This window comes from Triticum aestivum, chromosome 5D (assembly GCF_018294505.1).
Source record: "Triticum aestivum cultivar Chinese Spring chromosome 5D, IWGSC CS RefSeq v2.1, whole genome shotgun sequence".
Classification (NCBI taxonomy): domain Eukaryota; kingdom Viridiplantae; phylum Streptophyta; class Magnoliopsida; order Poales; family Poaceae; genus Triticum; species Triticum aestivum.
Genome location: NC_057808.1, coordinates 133962962 through 133979839, shown reverse-complemented (window position 1 = coordinate 133979839; position 16878 = coordinate 133962962).

The following is a 16878-nucleotide window of genomic DNA, read 5'->3' as shown; positions in this document are numbered from 1 at the left end:
AAGTTGATAAAGCTAAAGTTGATGCTATTGAAAAGATGTCGTGTCCTAAGGACATCAAAGGTATAAGAAGTTTCCTTGGTCATGCCGGTTTTTATAAGAGGTTCATTAAGGACTTCTCAAAAATCTCTAGGCCTCTGACTAATCTCTTACAAAAAGATGTTCATTTTGTCTTTGATGATGATTGTGTAGAAGCATTTGAAATACTTAAGAAAGCCTTGATTTCTGCACCTATTGTTCAGCCACCTAATTGGAATTTACCCTTTGAAATTATGTGCGATGCTAGTGATTACGTCGTAGGTGTTGTTCTAGGACAAAGAGTTGATAAGAAATTAAATGTTATTCAATATGCCAGTAAAACTCTAGAAAGTGCCAAGAGAAATTATGCTACTACTGAAAAAGAATTTTTAGTAGTTGTATTTGCTTGTGATAAGTTCAGACCTTATATTGTTGATTCTAAAGTAACTGTTCACACTGATCATGCTGCTATTAAATACCTTATGGAAAAGAAAGATGCTAAACCTAGACTTATTAGATGGGTTCTCCTACTACAGGAATTTGATTTGCATATCATTGATAGAAAGGGAGCTGAGAACCCCGTTGCAGACAACCTGTCTAGGTTAGAGAATGTTCTTGATGACCCACTACCTATTGATGATAGCTTTCCTGATGAACAATTAGCTGTCATAAATGCTTGTCGTACTGCTCCATGGTATGCTGATTATGCTAATTATATTGTTGCTAAATTTATACCACCTAGTTTCACATACCAGCAAAAGAAAATGTTTTTCTATGATTTAAGACAATACTTCTGGGATGACCCACACCTTTATAAAGAAGGAGTAGATGGTGTTATTAGATGTTGTGTACCTGAGCATGAACAGGAACAGATCCTGCGCAAGTGTCACTCCGAGGCTTATGGAGTACACTACGCTGGAGATAGAACTGCACATAAGGTATTGCAATCCAGTTTTTATTGGCCTACTCTCTTCAAAGATGCTCGTAAGTTTGTCTTGTCTTGTGATGAATGTCAAAGAATTGGTAATATTAGTAGACGTTAAGAAATGCCTATGAAGTATTCACTTGTTATTGAACCATTTGATGTTTGGGGCTTTGATTATATGGGACCGTTTCCTTCCTCTAATGGGTATACACATATTTTAGTTGTTGTTGATTACGTTACTAAGTGGGTACAAGCTATTCCAACTAGTAGTGCTGATCATAACACCTCTATTAAGATGCTTAAAGAAGTTATTTTTCCGAGGTTTGGAGTCCCTAGATATTTAATGACTGATGGTGGTTCACATTTTATTCATGGTGCCTTTCGTAAAATGCTTGCTAAGTATGATGTTAATCATAGAATTGCATCTCCGTATCATCCACAATCTAGTGGTCACGTAGAACTTAGTAATAGAGAGTTCAAATTAATTTTACAAAAGACTGTTAATAGATCTAGAAAGAATTGGTCCAAGAAACTTGATGATGCAGTATGGGCCTATAGAACTGCATATAAAAATCCTATGGGTGTGTCTCCGTATAAAATGGTTTACGGAAAAGCATGTCACTTACCTCTCGAACTAGAACATAAGGCATATTGGGCCACTAAAGAGCTCAATTATGATTTCAAGCTTGCCAGTGAGAAGAGGCTATTTGACATTAGTTCACTTGATGAATGGAGAACCCAGGACTATGAGACTGCCAAACTGTTTGAAGAAAAAGTTAAAAGATGGCATGACAAAAGGATACAAAAGCGTGAGTTTAATGTAGGTGATTATGTGTTGCTATTCAACTCTCGTTTAAGATTTTTTGCAGGAAAACTCCTATCTAAATGGGAAGGTCCTTATGTTATCGAGGAGGTCTATCGTTCCGGTGCCATAAAAATCAACAACTTCGAAGGCACAAATCCGAAGGTGGTGAACGGTCAAAGAATCAAACATTATATCTCAGGTAATCCCATAAATGTTGAAACTAATGTTATTGATACCGTAACCCCGGAGGAGTACATAAGGGACACTTTCCAGAACATGTCAGACTTCGAAAGGGAATAGGTATGTGGTACGGTAAGTAAACCAACTCCAAAACAGTTCTAATGTTAATTTTTCTCTGTTTTGGAATATTTATGAAAATAGGAAAATAAGAAGTAGTCCGGGAAGGACACGAGGCGTCCACGAGGGTGGAGGGCGCGCCCTACCCTCCTGGGCGCGCCCCCCGCCTCGTGGGCACCTCGTGTGCCGTCCGGACTCCGTTTTCTTGCACGATACTTCTTTTAGTCGGTAAAAATTCATTATATAATCTCCCGAAGGTTTTGACCACCGTTCCACGCAAATATCCTCTGTTTTTGTTTCGAGCTGTTTCCGCCACAGATTAGAGCAAGATGTCTTCTCAAGTGTCAGTCGGGGAGAGTCGGGTGTCTCATCCGACACCGGGACCAGGAGCAAACAGTGATGCTGACCACTTTGGGCCATCAACGAAGGAAGAGATTGAGGCCGACTTGAAAAGGATAGATGCCATGGAAGAGGATCAAGAAGTTACTTCTCGTTTCCGGGCCGGATTCACGATGGGAGAACTACAAAGCTCAGCTATTCCAAACTCGGTCATCCCTTCTAATGTTAGATTTCTTTCTTATGAAAATATGAGAAAGAGTTTTACTTGTTCTCCCGCAGCTATGCAACACCAATGGGTGAAAGGAGCTTTAGCCGTCATGGGCAAGCTCCGTAAGGAAATAATGGACCTCAAGCAGCAAGTCAATAAGTTCGAGGAAGAGAATCGTATCCTGAGGGGCATCATCGCCAAGAATATCACATCACCACCTCCGAAGAAAGAGACATAAGCACATGGGTATAGGCACTCCCCTTGGCAACTGCCAAGCTTGGGCGAGGTGCCCCGGTATCATTTTTCTTAGTTCGATCCTTTTGGTAATATCTTGATCTAGTAGAGTAAAGTTTTAGTATGATTTAGTTTTGAGCTATGCTTTATGATCCTTCTATGTAATCGAGTCTGCGAGCTATATATAGAATAAAGATTAGTGTTGAGTCAAGGGCTTGATTATCTTGCTATGATCTTGAGGGAATAAAAATAATAGAAAAAGAAAGAATAAAAAGAAATAAAGATATCATATTGATCATATTGATCTTATGGGGAGTAATGACTTCACATATAAAGAGTATGATGAATAAAAGTTGTTGAGAGTTGACAAACATAGTTTTGGTCATCGTTGCAATTGATAGGAATTAATAAAGAAAGAGAGGTTTTCACATATAAATATACTATCTTGGACATCTTTTATGATTGTGAGCACTCATTAAAATATGACATGCTAAAGAGTTGATGTTGGACAAGGAAGACAACGTAATGGGTTATGTTTTCTTATATCTGAAATAAAGTACATTGTCATGGATCATCCAACATGTTGAGCTTGCCTTTCTCCCTCATGCTAGCCAAATTCTTTGCACCAAGTAGAGATACTACTTGTGCTTCCGAATATCCTAAACCCATTTTTGCCATGAGAGTCCACCATACTAACCTATGGATTGAGTAAGATCCTTCAAGTAAGTTGTCATTGTTGCATGCAATAAAAATTGCTCTCTAAATATGTATGATTTATTAGTGTGGAGAAAATAAGCTTTACGATCTTGTGATGTGGAAGAAATAAAAGCGAATGACTGCATAATAAAGGTCCATATCACAAGTGGCGATATAAAGTGACGTTCTTTTGCATTAAGATTTTGTGCATCCAACCATAAAAGCACATGACAACCTCTGCTTCCCTCTGCGAGGGGCCTATCTTTTATTCTTGTCTTATACCTTATGCAAGAGTCATGGTGATCTTCACCTTTCCCCTTTTATATTACAGTGCGTTGGAAAGATCCTGATATATATATATATATATATATATATATATATATATATATATATATCCAATTGGATGTAAGTTAGCATGAACTATTATTGTTGACATTACCCTTGAGGTAAAAGGTTGGGAGGCAACACTATAAGCCCCTATCTTTCTCTGTGTCCGATTAAAACTCCATAACCATGAGTATTGCGTGAATGTCAGCAATTGTGAAAGACTAAGTGATAGTTGAGTATGTGGACTCGCTGAAAAGCTCTTATATTGACCCTTTCTGATGTTATGATAAATTGCAATTGCTTCAATGACTGAGATTATAGTTTGTTAGTTCTCAATGAAGTTTCTGATTCATACTTTACATTGTGAATAGATTGTTACTTTAGCATAAGAAACCATATGACAATATATATATATATATATATATATATATATATATATATATATATATATATGTTGCTGTTATAAGAATGATCATGATGCCCTCATGTCCGTATTTTATTTTATCGACACCTCTATCTCTAAACATGTGGACATATTTTTCGTTATCGGCTTCCGCTTGAGGACAAGCGAGGTCTAAGCTTGGGGCAATTGATACGTCCATTTTGCATCATGCTTTTATATCGATATTTATTGCATTATGGGCTGTTATTACACATTATGTCACAATACTTATGCCTATTCTCTCTCATTTTACAAGGTTTACATGAAGAGGGAGAATGCCGGCAGCTGGAAGTCTGAGCTGGAAAAGGAGCAAATATTATAGACCTATTATGCACAGCTCCTAAAGTCCTGAAACTTCACGGAGGCAGTTTTTGGAATTAATAAAAAATATTGGCAAAAGAATCAACTAGAGGGAGGCCACCCACCATCCACGAGGGTGGGGGGCGCGCCCTACCCCCTGGGCGCGCCCCCCTACCTCGTGGCCCCCCTGGTAGGCCTCCGGTGCCCATCTTCTGCTATATGACGTATTTTACCCTGGAAAAAATCAGGAGGAAGCTTTCGGGATGATGCACCACCTCCACGAGGCGGAACCTTGGCGGAACCAATCTAGGGCTCCGGCGGAGCTGTTCTGCTGGGGAAACATCCCTCCGGGAGGGGAAAATCATCACCATCGTCATCACCATCGATCCTCTCATCGGGAGGGGGTCAATCTCCATCAACATCTTCACCAGCACCATCTCCTCTCAAACCCTAGTTCATCTCTTGTATCCAATCTTTGTCCCAAAACCTCAGATTGGTACCTGTGGGTTGCTAGTAGTGTTGATTACTCCTTGTAGTTGATGCTAGTTGGTTTATTCGGTGGAAGATCATATGTTCAGGTCCTTTATGCATATTAATACTCCTCTGATTATGAACATGAATATGATTTGTGAGTACTTACGTTTGTTCCTGAGGACATGGGACAAGTCTTGCTATAATTAGTCATGTGAATTTGGTATTCGTTTGTTATTTTGATAAGATGTATGTTGTCTTTCCTCTAGTGGTGCTATGTGAACGTTGACTACATGACACTTCACCATTATTTGGTCCTAGAGGAAGGCATTTGGAAGCAATAAGTAGATGATGGGTTGCTAGAGTGACAGAAGCTTAAACCCTAGTTTATGCGTTGCTTCGTAAGGGGCTGATTTGGATCCATATGTTTCATGATGTGGTTAAGTTTACCTTAATACTTCTTTTGTAGTCGCGGATGCTTGCAATAGGAGTTAATCATAAGTGGGATGCTTGTCCAAGAAAGGGCAGCACCCAAGCACCGGTCCACCCACATATCAAATTATCAAAGTAACGAACGTGAATCATATGAACGTGATGAAAACTAGCTTGACGATAATTCCCATGTGTCCTCGGGAGGGTTTTCCTTTATATAAGAATTTTTCGAGGCTTGTCCTTTGCTACAAAAAGGATTGGGCCACCTTGATGCACTTTATTTACACTTGTTACTTGTTACCCGTTACAAATTACCTTATCACAAAACTATCTGTTACCGATAATTTCAATGCTTGCAGAGAATACCTTACTGAAAACCGCTTGTCATTTCCTTCTGCTCCTCGTTGGGTTCGACACTCTTACTTATCGAAAGGACTATGATAGATCCCCTACACTTGTGGGTCATCACTCCCCTCCTCTTCAAGGAAAATTTCAACGCACCTTACAAGTAGCACCGCGATCCTCTCATCTTCCTACACACGTGGTATCAGGGAGGCATGGAGAGGGGCACGAACACGGACGTGCATGGCTCCTCAACAAGCCCAGGGCTTTGTTGTAGCCATGTTGGTGAGCATGTATGATCAGCAGGCGGGATAGGAGCCCGGGAAAGTGCCCCTTGCATCAGCAAGGGCGATAGGGGTTGCACCCGGGCACCTAGGCAGGGCATGAGCCTACGCAGCCAGCCTAGGCTGGGGGAGGAGGGCCAGAGGTCGATGATGTTCACCGAAGTAGTACGAGGCGAGGGTGGTGGAGAGCGACCGCGCTCTCCGGAGCAGTATTACTCCAGAACAGTGATATGTTGTGGCCTAACAGGGAAGTCCAGCAAACGGTTATGTGCACGGCAACCCGAGGCCAGGATCACCGCGCCATCACGCATGCGTTGCACCTGAGCTCTGCCGATGTGGCGCTTGTCAGGGATCTGCAGCTTGGCACCTTGTTGCCTTCAGTTGTTACGGCCATCCTGTTGCGAGTCGCGAAGATAATCACGCCTGTAGCCTTGTCGGTCATCGGTGTCGTGCTTATCAGTAGCCCTTGATCTGCTTCTAAAGATGCTGTCACGCCAGGATGGCCTCCGCTCATCTTTGTCATCTTTGTCATGTCGATCATTCCTTCTGTTACTGTCTTCCTGGCAATGGCTGGACATGCCGCTACGGTCGCGTGGCCTCTCCATCCCATCCACATTGTCGTCGGCATCCGAGGTGAAATCTTCATGAAGGTCCAAGTGCACCAGCACACGGCGCCAAAGCCCTTGGCGCCCAATGAACGACGCCAAACCAGAGAGCATGCCCTCTGCCTTATTGTTGCCCACCGTAACGTGAGTGATCTCACCAATATACATTATCATTGGAGTTGCCTCTTGTTTAAGATGTAAGAGCATCTACAGCCGGATATGCCAAATGTGGCTCCTCAAACCCCCGCGGACGCGCCGTGATCGGGCAACGCGTCAAATTTCAGTAGTTGCATTCGGACATCTCATTCTAGATTCTTAAATCCATACAAGGACATTCAAAATAAATAAACCTACGTACTACGTCGATCACCTAGCTACTCATCGTCGAAGATGTCGACGATCTCCGTGCCCGGCTCCGGCAGCATGGGTGACAGCTGCAGCTCCGGCTGCTCCTCTTCGGCCTCCTCCGCCTTTTCGAGTTCGGCACAGAGCGCGTCAGACGCCGCTTGCTCCCGCCGGAGGAACGCCCGGTTGGCCCCCACATAGGCCTCATCCTGGATGGACTCCAGGATGGTCTGCTGTCCGCCATCTCCTCCGATTGGGCGACGGCGAACTCCGGCTCCGCTTGCTCCATCTTGAAGCCTGGCAGCTCCTGCTCCGACTGCTCGGCCTCCTCCACCTCCATCGGAGCCAGCTCCTCTTCTTCCTCTTCCCCCCAGCTGCTCCTCCTCCTCCGGCTCCAGCGAGTCCGGAGGTAGCCCAGCAGCGATGCGGGCGGCGCACACGGCTTGTCTCGCTCGGATCTCGTACCGGCGTTCCGGCGTGAGCATTGAGTAGTAGGTGATCTTGCTCCGGACCATGGCGGAGCACCGGAGCATGGGCAGAGCGCCAGAGCGGGAGACGGAGGAGGTGGATGGGCTTGGACTGGTGGCGCGAAGAGGGGGAGGTGGATGGGCTAGCGTTGCGGGATGCTGGCCGGGTTAAATAGGCGGATTAGGTCTCGGGCAGCGAGCCAGAGTGGCACCATGCGGTGTTCACACCACGGCGACGGAGTAGGCATCCGTCGAACCGCCGGGTTTCCGGACGTTTCCGCGTGAGATCCTTTCGTCAGTACTACATGGCGGGCGCGCCCGGGCGCCCCAGTATCCGCCCCATATTTAAACTGTATATGAGGGGTGCCAGTCAGCCAAGGCGTTTGAGGCTCGTTTGAGGGGGTCGTCTGGGTCAAAAAATCGTGACTGGTCAGTGATGGGGCGGCCTGCCCAGACGTATGAAACCGGTTGGGGCGTCCGGAAGTAGATGCTCCGAAATGCATTTTTTGGTAGTGTAAATTACTATACAACAGTCTATTAGAGATGCTCTAACTTATTACAGCAGTCTCTAGCGATGCTCATCATTTCATCAGACATCGTAGGAACTGACTCCCCTCTGGCTAACGGGTGATAATGAAACAGAAGAAAGAGTCTTCTGCATCACGCGGTCTTCCCTCACGGCACTCCAAGGCATATCTCCATTGCCGTTGAGCTCCATAGGACCTACTCCGCCCCCATTTACGTACACCGCACACAACATGCAGCTAGCAGGCAACGCCCGCCGTCGCCTGAACCGCTTCCTTGGTGTCCAATCTACCATTTGGTTGGTGACCATGTCATGCCGCCCACCTCCCTCTAGTGGCACCCATCACCAGTCACCCTGCTTTGCACCCAAGGGGGAATGGTGAGCCCATGTGACACTGGTGGGAGTATGCCGGCCGGTGTTAACGCCGCGCCATTGTCTTGACACCGGTGGGCGAAATGGTTGACGCATGGGCGTGGCTGATACCTCCCGCGGCCCTGCGCTGCACTGTTACGCAATGCTACACAGGCATTAACTCCTATATATAGCAAGCAGCTAGGCTTAATTTGGCGTCTACACATACGTCACTCTCACTCCGTATCGTACCGGTCGATAGCTTGGGTTCATACGCCGCCCATGCCATCCATATGCGTTCGTCCATGGACCTACCATCGTCTCACCAAGTGCCAAGAGGACCGATGACACGAGCACGAGCTAGAGCTCTCGAGACCGAGGTGACTTCCTTCCTTAGTGATATTCCATATGACCCTCTCGAGACATGGCTACTACCTAAGTCCAAAATGTTGTGCATGATTAGGTACCAAGAAAGCCCTCCCGAAGATGCACGTGAAGACGGACAAGCACACAAGTTCATAGATGAAGTGGAACGACGGAAGGAACCGGAAAAGTCTCCAGGACCCGGACATCCGGCCACTGGAGCATCTGCCATAGCCGCAGCCCAGCCGAAGCTACAGGGCCCGGACATCTGGCCCGACACCAGCCTGGACATCTGCCCCGGCCCGGAAATCCGGCGCCCATCATAGAACGTCACCGAAGCTGGACCCCGCTAGCCTGGACATCCGGCCAAGGGCCTGGACATCCGGCACTTCCCGAGCCGCCAGACATCCAGCCTCCGGCCTGGAAATCCGGACAGCGCCTATCCAGAGAGCACTGAGGCCGACCCCGCCAGCCCAGACACCCGGCCCAACGCCCTGGCGTCCGGCCCCGCCTATCTGCGCACTGTAAAGGGCCGAGGCCCATGTACCCCTTCGCCCACCTAGACTATATATACTCCTCCTCCTCCCTCTTTCTAGGGTTAGCAAAGGATTAGCTCATTTGAGAGATAGAGCTTTGCTCATCGACTTGGTTACTTCTCCATTGGAGTCCACGACCTCTTAGGAGAAGATCCCCCAAGCGGATTCAAGACCCCTCACGTGAAGACCCCCTCAAGACCTCCTCACCGAGAACCTGCTACTTGTATCACACCTTGTTGATCCTGGATCGTGTATCTCTTTGTGTTTCGAGGATCTAGCACATGTGTAATCGAATCTTGTTGGTTTGAGTGTTTCCTCTCGTGTTTCCCCTCGTGTTTTCCCCTCGTGTTCTTCGTGTTCATCACGGGATCCGCTCCAATCACGGCTGCAGATGCTGCTAAAGCAACACTATGATCAGAGACCCTTTGACGAAACGCAATGCATTAATCGCAAACGGGGATGTAAAAAACTGTCAAAAAAGATGCAAAACGTTTGTGATGGCAGAGACATCAAACACAGTTCAAATTTTAGTTACGTGTGCGATGTTGGGCATATGGTTGATCCAGGAGAACTATTTGCGATGAGGAAGAACAATAGAAACGGGCAGTCATATCAATGTGTGTGCGATATACAGCATATAGTTTGCTATGATGAACTGTGTGCTATTAGGGAATGCAACAGAAACGGTCAGCCAGATCAAGGTGTGTGTGATATACGGCATATGGTTTAGTCAGACAAACTATTTTCGATTAGGCAAGAGAACGGAAACGGTTCATCTTAACAAGATGTGTGTGATATGCAGCATTTGCGATGAGCCAAAAGAACACAAATGATTCGTGTAAGCCAGTTGTGTGTGATACACAGCAAACAGCCCACTCGGAGGAACTGTTTGCGATGAGAAATTATAACACAGACGGTTACAATAGTAAGTTCGTGTGCGATTCTGTTCATACAAAAAAACTTTGAAAAATGCAAACTAGTTGCTTGCGATGGCTAGGAGTATCGCACGCAATGCGTCTGCGAGTACTCGTGTGCGGTGATTAGTAAGTTACACATAATGAACGGCCGCAAGGGTGATATGCTGATCATGGAGTCCGAGAAGACCGTCGTCGAAAGGCCGTCGGCTCAGCCTTTTAGTCTATGTTTTATTGTAATTGTATGCATAAGTAGGTCGTGAGTGTTTTGTGCCTTGCCACATGTGGCATTTTAAATTATCCTGAATATGTAAGACAATTATTAACGGTTGCCATTGTAAATTTGCCTCAACGGCAAGCAGAGTGCGCGTAGGGACGCCACGGCGAGCAACCACGTGGTCAACCTTCTGGCACCCCGTCGGAGACGCGACGGCGCATCCGTAGGACACGATGGTGATATCATGACCGTGTGTGATAGTGGGCAGACACGTACACGTACATCCTAGAACAAGGGCCCACGTCTCGGGCTTCCGATGCATGGCATACGGTTGATCCAAAAGAACTGTTTGCGATGAGGCAGAACAACAGAAACAGGGCTTTGTAGGCCCAGAACCATCAATAAATTTTGACTTTGTTTCTCGTCACATTGGAGATTAATACACAATAAGTAATTGCAAATCTGTGCATAGAGATCAAACTAATATGTGTTCACACCGATCAAACTAATATGTGTTCACACTTAGCACCGGGCTATAAAAACTACCCACTCGAAAATTACTTCACAGTTCCTCTCCTCATCACCCAGGAAACTGGTCTTTCCTGTCAAGTCGTTCCGCCATGACCAGTAGGAGGAGTTTCGAGTGGACATATAACCAGGCAGCAAAGACCAAGGCCGCATAAGCACTAGAGAGGTCCTGCCGCGAAGCGGCAGCCGCAGCAGAGATGTCCGGGCGCACCGCGGATACCTCGAACGAGCTCTCGCGGGCACGTGAGGGCTCTCACAAGCACACTTGCCGCGTTGGCGATCGCGATGAGCTGGCGTTGCTGAAGTCCTTGGCCGGCGATGACGACATTCTCGCTGGCCTCATTAAGCAGCAGGAGCCGGTCGACGGCTTGATGAAGCTGCTCGAGATTAGCAATGCCTCAGTTGAAAAGGTGACCGGCCTCGTCGAGCAACTCATGGGTGACAATGCGAAGCTCGTCAAGGCGCTCGCTGAGAAGGAGGAGGAGGCCGCCGGCTGGAAGATGCTGCATGAGCTGAGCAGTGCCTCGGGGATAACGCTGACAGCGGTCCTCGAGGAACTGATGGGTAACTTGAGGAAGCTCCGGATCAAGCGCGAGCAGGAGGTGGAGGAATCCGTGGCTGCTTTCAAGCAAAGTCGTGAGGAATTGAAGAAGGAGCTGGAGGATGTCGTCGCCCGGCGATCCATCGATGAGTAAAGACAGTAGCGATCCAGATCGTTCTCTGCGATTTCCTTCTTCTCTTGCCCTCGTGTCTTTCGGGCTTTGCCGCATGTGGCATTTTAAATTATCCAGAATATGTAAGACAATTATTATGTGCGCCATTGTAAATTTGTCGTCATATTGTCCGTTGCCATTTTATTTGTGGTCGTATTATCCGTTGCCCTATGTGGCAATTTAAATTAGGCCGGAATACGAGTTGAAAACACGAACAAAGCAAATGCTGCCATGGGATCACAAGCAAACACCCTCCATCCAGGTGATTTAATTAACACATTAATGGAGAAGTTGTGAGCGAGGAGGGCGGCGGCTGGTGCATGGAGGTCAAAGATCTCACTTCCCGGTGAGCATGGGCGGCCTTGCTACTCGCACGTGTCCCGTCAAGCCTGCGAAGTGGACAGGATGCACACGTCCCGTCGAGCCTGCGCGGTGGACTGCTCGCACGCATCCCGTCGAGCCTGCACGGCGGACTTCTCGCGCTCGTCCCGTCTAATCAAACAGTTGCACGCACGCCACCGAGTATGGTTAAATTTTGACACGGTTCATATAATACAACCGTTTGCGATATTAACGTGTCAGCTTTTTGTTTCAAAAAGGACTTCGTTGGCTACTAATGTGTGCACCTCTTCTCAGAATGGACGATTTTTTTTACAACGGCATTTATGTGCCATGTCATGAAACCATGCCAAGTTTCATGTTTTTTGGGTGAGTTTTTGATTTACTGGGATTTAACAACCAAGATTCTCAATGTTTCGGGACGACACAAGTTTGTAATACAATCCCATTCCTTAAATGAGACCTAAACATGCACCCAATGACACATGTATGATTTCCCACCCATTTTGCTTCACTGGAGCGTGTGCTTGTAGTTCAAATTTGAATTATGGACTACAATAAATGCGTAGAAAACTTAATTAGTAATATATACAATGGCCAAACGAACCCTGAATAGTTCCAAATTTCAGCACGACACTACTGTTATTCTACGTTTCCTGTAGAAAACAAAGTTCAAAGCGAGAAGAGGCAGTGATGAACCACAAGTATAGGGGATCTATCATAGTCCTTTCGATAAGTAAGAGTGTCGAACCCAACGAGGAGCAGAAGGAAATAATAGGTAACAGATAGTTTTGTAATAAGATAATTTGTAACGAGCAACAAGCAACAAAAGTAAGTAAAGTGCAGCAAGGTGGCCCAATCCTTTTTGTAGCAAAGGACAAGCCTGGACAAACTCTTATATAGAGAAAAGCGCTCCCGAGGACACATGGGAATTATCGTCAAGCTAGTTTTCATCACGTTCATATGATTCGCGTTCGGTACTTTGATAATTTGATATGTGGCTGGACCGGTGCTTGGGTGCTGCCCTTACTTGGACAAGCATCCCACTTATGATTAACCCCTATTGCAAGCATCCGCAACTACAAAAGAAGTATTAAGGTAAACCTAACCATAGCATGAAACATGTGGATCCAAATTAGCCCCTTACGAAGCAACGCATAAACTAGGGTTTAAGCTTCTGTCACTCTAGCAACCCATCATCTACTTATTACTTCCCAATGCCTTCCTCTAGGCCCAAATAATGGTGAAGTGTCATGTAGTCGACGTTCACATAACACCACTAGAGGAGAGACAACATACATCTCATCAAAATATCGAACGAATACCAAATTCACATGACTACTAATAGCAAGACTTCTCCCATGTCCTCGGGAACAAACGTAACTACTCACAAAGCATATTCATGTTCATAATCAGAGGGGTATTAATATGCATAAAGGATCTAAACACATGATCTTCCACCAAATAAACCAACTAGCATCAACTACAAGGAGTAATCAACACTACTAGCAACCTACAGGTACCAATCCCAGACTTAGAGACAAGAATTGGATACAAGAGATGAACTAGGGTTTGAGAGGAGATGGTGCTGGTGAAGATGTTGATGGAGATTGCCCTCTCCCAATGAGAGGAGCGTTGGTGATGACGATGGCGATGATTTCCCCCTCCCGGAGGGAAGTGTCCCCGGCAGAACAGCTCTGCCGGAGCCCTAGATTGGTTCCGCCAAGGTTCCGCCTCGTGGCGGCGGAGTCTCATCCCGAAAGCTTGCTTATGATTTTTCTTCGGACGGAAGAATTCATATAGCAGAAGATGGCCACAGGAGGGTCAACAGGGGGCCCACGAGGCAGGGGGGCGCGCCCAGGGGGGTAGGGAGCGCCCCCACCCTCGTGGACAGGTGGAGGCCCCCCTGACGTAGATTCTTCTTCCAGTATTTTTTATTATTTCCAAAAATAAATTTCATGGAGTTTCAGGAGTTTTGGAGTTGTGCAGAATAGGTTTCTAATATTTGCTCCTTTTCCAGCCCAGAATTCCAGTTGCCGGCATTCTCCCTCCTTATGTAAACCTTGTAAAATAAGAGAGAATAGGCATAAGTATTGTGACATAATGTGTAATAACAACCCATAATGCAATAAATATTGATATAAAAGCATGATGCAAAATGGACGTATCAACTTCCCCAAGCTTAGACCTTGCTTGTCCTCAAGCGGAAGCCGATAACGATAAATATATCCACATGTTTAGAGGAAGAGGTGTTGATAAAATAAAATACGGACATGAGGGCATCATGATTATTCTCATAACAGCAACATATATGGATATTGTCATATGATTTCTTATGCTCCAGTAATAATCTATTCACAATGCAAAGTATGAATCAGAAACTCTATTGAGAACTAACAAACTATAATCTCAGCCATTGAGGCAATTGCAATTTATCTTAACATCAGAAAGAGTCTATGTCAGAGCTTTCTAGCAAGTCCACATACTCAACTATCATTTAGTCTTTCACAATTGCTAACACTCACACAATACTTGTGGTTACGGAGTTTTAATCGGACATAGAGAAAATAGGGGCTTATAGTTTCGCCTCCCAACCTTTTACCTCAAGGGTAATGTCAACAATAATAGTTCATGCTAACCTACATCCAATTAGATATATATATCAGGATCTTTCCAACATCATGTGCTTGCCAAAGGATAAAATGTAAAAAGGAAAGGTAAAGATCACCATGACTCTTGCATAAGGTAGAAGATAATAATAAAAGATAGGCCCTTCGCAGAGGGAAGCAGAGGTTGCCATGCGCTTTCAGGGTTGGATGCACAAAATCTTAATGCGAAAGAACGTCACTTTATATTGCCACTTGTGATATAGACCTTTATTATGCAGTCCGTCGCATTTATTTCTTCCATATCACAAGATCGTATAAAGCTTATTTCCTCCACACCAATCAATCATACATATTTAGATAGCAATTTTTATTGCTTGCACCGATGACAACTTACTTGAAGGATCTTACTCGATCCATAGGTAGATATGGTGGACTCTCATGGAAAAACTGGTTTAAGGGTTTTTGGAAGCACAAGTAGTATCTCTACTTGGTGCAAAGAATTTGGCTAGCATGAGGGGGAAAGGCAGGCTCAACATGTTGGATGATCCATGACAATATACTTTATATCAGATATAAGAAAACATAGCCCATTACGTTGTCTTCCTAGTCCAACATCAACTCTTTAGCATGTCATATTTTAATGAGTGCTCCCAATCATAAAAGATGTCCAAGATAGTATATTTATATGTGAAACCTCTCTTTCTTTATTACTTCCTATTAATTGCAACGATGGCCAAAGCTATGTTTGCCAACTCCCAACAACTTTTAATCATCATACTCTTTCTATGTGAAGTCATTACTCTCCATAAAACCAATATGATCTCTTTGTTTCTTTTTATTCTTTTCTCTTTTCTTTTATTCACTCAAGATCATAGCAAAATAATCAAGCCCTTGACTCAACATTAATCTTTATTATATAGCTCACGGACTCGATTACATAGAGAGATCATAAAGCAAAACTCAAAACTAGATCATACTAAAACTTTTATTCTACTAGATCAAGATACTACTAAAAGGATCGAACTAAGAAAAATGGTAAAGATAGGAGTGTGATGGTGATACGATATCGGGGCACCTCCCCCAAGCTTGGTAGTTGCCAAGGGGAGTGCCCATACCCATGTGATTATGTTTCCTTCGTTGGTGAAGAAGATGGAGGTGATGATGGATAGTCGCACATTGAGCATAAGAGGTCCTCCAGCTTGCGGATAATGCCCTTGAGTGCGATGATATGCTCCTTCAACAAAATATTTTCACGTGTGAGATACTTGTTTTGTATACGAGCTAGCTCAATCATCTTGAAAGCTTCGATCTCAGTTGGGGTAAGAAGATTGTGATCAAGTTGAAGGATGTCTTCTGTTGCCGAATCTTGGTCCTCCTTGGCCTTCTTGATCCCTTCATCCTTGTTGATCTCCATGGGTTCTTCCCTCTTCAGCTCTGTCTTCATTAGCCAAGCATCGTTGTCACCATTGTTGGAGGAGGGGGATGACATGATGCCTGGCCTTGACAACCCTGACAGAAATCAGCTCGAATGAAGAATAGAGGATAATTGCGTGATACGGTGGTCAAAACCTTCGGGAGATTATATAATGACTTTTTACCGACCAAAATACGTATCATGCAAGAAAACGGAGTCCGGAGAGCGCACGAGGTGCCCACGAGGCAGGGGGTAGGGCGCGCCCTCCACCCTCGTCGAGGCCTCGTGTCCTTCCCGGACTGCTTCTTATTTTTCTATTTTTCTATATATTCCAAAATGGAGAAATATTGCCATTAGAACTGTTTTAGAGTCGGTTTACTTACCGTACCACATACCTATTCCTTTTCGGAGTTTGAAGCGTTCTGGAAAGTGTCCCTTATGTATTCCTCCGGGGTTACGGTTTCAATAACATTAGTTTCAACATTTATAGGATTACCTGAGATATAATGTTTAATTCTTTGACCGTTCACCACCTTCGGATTTGTGGCTTCGAAGTTGTTGATTTTTATGGCACCGGAACGATAGACCTCCTCGATAACGTAAGGGCCTTCCCATTTAGAGAGAATTTTTCCTGCAAAAAATCTTAAAGGAGAGTTGTATAACAATACATAATCACCTACATTAAACTCACGCTTTTGTATCCTTTTGTCATGCCATCTTTTAATTTTCTCTTTAAACAATTTGGCATTTTCATAGGCTTGGGTTCTCCATTCATCAAGTGAGCTAATGTCAAATAACCTCTTCTCACCGGCAAGTTTGAAATCATAATTGAGT